We start from the raw sequence: 4,377 nt of genomic DNA on the forward strand, positions 1-4,377 counted from the left end.
TTATTACAACTATAAGTCTAAGGCATGCAGTCCCAAATGTCTAACCATCACCAACAATCACTAAGCTAAACATAATGGAGGAATAGAACTACAGCTAGTGCTCTCTCATGCAGATTCTACTCCATACTTGGAAAACAGTTAGAAATATTAGCAAAGAAATGCTAAGCAATACTCCACTCACACTCGTGAGAAATACAATAGTATAGCATAGCTTTGTAAATAGATTTTACACACGCATATAGAATATATGCCAACGAAACTATCCCTTGTTTGAAAAACGAGAGCACTCAACAACAATAAGCTGAATGAATCATAAACCAATGACACCTTAACGAATTCAATATCAAGGAATGAATCCACAATACAATTCCATAATAAGACACTTAAACCAAGCACAAGCTCAACTGAACAACACAAGTGTAACCAACCAATCAATAGACTCACATCACTCCCTTAGAGTGACCCAACCAAGAAACATAGTATAAGCTCCAAACCAACCCTCCAAACTATAATATAAATGACATACCACAGAGGCATATGAGCCTAATTACAGAGGCATAAGAGCCCGTCCACAAAGGCATATAAGCCCAATCATAGAGGCATTTAAGCCCAATCACAGAGGCATATAAGCATAGATAACCACCTTTCATAATAATAGATATATATAGAGCCGTAGCTCAATAACCAACTTCCAAAGGGTATACAAGACACAGGAAATCCAAGGAATTACTCACAAGAGTTCAAGATCTCAACATATCAATTCAAGCTCGTTTCCAAAGGGAATACTTATACCAAGAAGTACTCAGATACAGAACATGATCAACAGGACATCATGCTCAGAACATCAACCAAATAGTCAAACCAACAATACTCAATCAAGACTCCAAGATAAAAGACCAATTCCAATAGATCAACACTCAATAATCAAGATAGTATTACTCAACAAAATACTTCAGATGTCAAAGATAGACTAACAGATCATTGGACCACAAAACAACCACTGGAACAGACATGAGAAATGAACTGACGGAACACTCTAGCGAAATGCACCAGACCGCCAAACCACTCCACTAGTACTGACGGAACATACTCACGGAATGCACCCTTCCGCCAACCTCCACCGCCATTCCACCTCAGCGGGACACATTATACCGCTGAGACGCACTGCAAGAGTAATACCAACGCACAAAACACAGACTTAGAACAGAATACACGATAGCTCATTCCAGTACCTAGAATATGATCAGATTATGCATCTCAGAAGCCAAATAACACATGAAATCAATCAAAACAATACTCAATCATACCAAGGTTCAAGAATAGCTAACACAATCCAAAGATCTACAAGATAGGCTCAATAATCCAACAAAACACAAGTTATTTCCAAGAAATAATCCAGAGGATTCCACAATACACCAAAACACATATATATATGAGAGTGAAAGTAGATTTAGTGAGAGATAGAGTGTTACCTCTTAAGCTTATCAATCCCATAGCAACACCAATCCTAGGCTAATCTCAAAAGCAAGTCCACAACCATGAACCTGAGAATTAATCTAAATCTAATATAATCACTAACGACTACTAATAATAGTAATCACTCCGTTAATCGGCTAATAATCAGAAATCCTAATCTACAACATTAAGCCATAACGATATTGACATTCCTAGTTGGACCAAGATCATTCTTAAGCTTTAATAAGGACCAATAGCATTTAAACATAATTAGGCCATTATTATAACCAATGATTAACCTCTCGAACCCACTCCCTTCCACATGGGAGTGTACACCGGATGCCGCTTGACCACAAGGTCTTTGGCACCAATGATTAACCTCTAATTAAACTACTGGATAATCATAATAATAGTAACAGATTACTCCTAATCACCAATTAAAGGCTAATCCTAAGATAATTATCTTAGTCTTAATTATTAAATGCTAATTACTAACGTAAACATTAATTACCTAGCTAATCCATGCGAAGCCAACCTCTTTTTCTACCATGAAGCCGTTGCCAATGAATCACCATTACCGTCCATAGCCAAGCCTTGCCGTCGTCGTCTACTGACGCCGAAGAAGGGAGGGGAAGGAGAACGGAAAAGCTACCTCGCCGAGGAAGAGGGAGGCCGCCATTACCACCGTTCTGCACAGCCGTCGTCGCCGCCGATTGCGAAGGGGAGAAATAGAGGTTCATAGCCGCATCTGCACGTCGCCAACCTACCTTTGCTAATTGCTGTCTACGATGAGAGAGCTCCACCGGAGAGAAGGGAGGGAGAGGCACAGCCGGAAGCTCCACTCGCTGGAGGAAACAGGGGAACCCGCTGCTGTTGTTGGCCGAATGGAGAAGGACGCTCCGCTGAGGCCACCCGCTGCCAAGCACCGCCCAGTCACCACCATGCTACTCTGCTCGCAACGATGGGAGGGGGGAGGGAGAGAAGACCGCCGCTCCGCTGCTGTTGGCTTTCGTTGACGAAGAGGCTATGCCGATCACCGCTGCAACATGCCGCAAGGAAGAGGAAGACGTTGCTGCTGCTAAGTCGCGAGGGAGGATGAAGACCGGAGAGAGGAACGTTGCCGCGCCGTTGAGCTTCACCTCCGGAATCCATCATTAACGTTGCTAGGCTGCTGGTGATGGGGAGACGAGAGAGATATGGAAGGAGAGATGAGAGAGGCTGCGAGGGACAAGAGGCAGAGGTGAGAAATCAAGGGAAGGATCTTGGCTGCTGTACAAAGAAAATTATACTATATACTATATATAGTAGGGTAGGTTTCCTTTTAGAGTAGTGGTTCATATTTGGAAAATGGGCTAGACTCTTGATGATTTGTTGGGTCCGCATGCTTATAATAGAAATCATATAGATTATGGGCTTAGTGAGTTTTGGTCTTAAAATAGTAATTTATAAAAATGGTTATCTATAGCCCATAGTAAAATAATTATATCTATAATCATTATACTACAATAATTATAGAAAATAGGCCTTTATTTTAAATATTTACATTTAAAATAGTGTTAGGAAAATACGAGGTATCACAAATTAAAGGGTATACAAGCATCCGTATTCCGATGACTGAACCAAATCCGGACTAGGGTTTCCCAAATTTAGAAACGCATATCTTAAATTATCTGAGAGAGATTACAAGTTCAGAAAGATTAGAGTTTCTCGAATTGAGACACCAAAACCTTAATTTATCTAAGAATTTGGTGCATGTGTTCTTAAATTGAGAATAAAAGGGGGAAAACTTAAAGTGTAAACACGGAGCCTGTTGCCGACGTCTAGACAACTGACCTGAGAGTGAAGATGGAGACTAGGAGACGTGAAGCTCACAGCTAGCGACAGCTGAGTAGGCGACGGCCGACGAGTGAGTGGGTGTCAGTTGAAGCCGACGACTAGATGATTGCTTTCTTCGATCATCAGGTCTACTGGGCGGTGGGCAGTGTGTGGTGGCGATGGAGATCAGGAGAACCAAAATGACCAAATGAAACGGGGAAGCAAATGAAATTTTAAAAAAAAAATCTATACACACACACACACACAAACAGCAACAAAATGTTGTCATTTTGGGGCTGTCAAATTTTGGGCATCAAGGTTTTTTTTCCCTAGAAAATTATAAAAAGTGTTGCCTTGGGTTACGCTCATCTTGAATACAATATATAATTAAAAATTGTAGAATAAAAATGATTAAGTAATAAATATCTAATTGGCATATAAAATGAAATGTTTATTATTGAATGGATTCTTCGTCATATATTTATATTACGAGTCATTCCTTGACAATTGATTTAACCCGAACATTTTATTTTTATAGAAAATGAGTCATTGTGTAATCAGAATAATACACAAGTATCGTTGTTCCAACCAAATACGTTGTACGATAATGCTCAACCGTTGTTAGAACCAGTTGTTGGTGCACCAACATTTAGTCTAGCTAATCTCAGTGTTAATTGTAAGAAATTTTTTTATCTCAATAGCGTACCTAACTATTTTATTTAAATAAAACTCAATTTTTAATTTTCTCCGCGGTGATATTGTTTTGAATGTTGCTCCGAGTGGAATAACATCTTTGTTCATGCTGGGAGGCAGGACATCGCATTCCAGATTTGCTATACCACTCTCTTTAAACAAAGATTCCACGTGTAATATATCGCAAGGTAATGACGTTGATGAGCTTATAATAAGGTGCAAATTGATTATATGGGACGAGGCAACGATGATACGCAAACACTGTTTTGAAACTTTAGACAAAACCATGTGGGATCTATTAAGGTTCGTCATACCGAGTTGTGCTGAAAATATATTTGGTGGAAGGATAGTAGTTTTGGGCGATGATTTTAGATAGATTATTCCGGTATTCCAAAAGCAACGACACCAGTAGTT

The 4,377-nt window shown here is 39.7% G+C and overlaps 1 long non-coding RNA gene across 2 annotated transcripts; it reads right to left on the reverse strand.

Annotated features, from left to right (window-relative positions):
* Positions 1 to 729: 729 nt before the first annotated feature.
* On the reverse strand, positions 730 to 2,722 carry LOC116004299. 2 transcript variants are annotated; one of them, XR_004094773.1, is made up of 3 exons: positions 1,967 to 2,722; positions 1,473 to 1,544; positions 730 to 1,232 (listed from the first exon to the last, which is right to left on the reverse strand). It is a non-coding gene; the product is annotated as an uncharacterized LOC116004299 (long non-coding RNA). The 2 variants fall into 2 exon arrangements; XR_004094772.1 differs by having other exon boundaries at positions 1,473 to 1,556.
* Positions 2,723 to 4,377: the final 1,655 nt, after the last annotated feature.

The sequence above is a fragment of the Ipomoea triloba genome, chromosome 14 (genome assembly GCF_003576645.1).
Source record: "Ipomoea triloba cultivar NCNSP0323 chromosome 14, ASM357664v1".
NCBI lineage: Eukaryota > Viridiplantae > Streptophyta > Magnoliopsida > Solanales > Convolvulaceae > Ipomoea > Ipomoea triloba.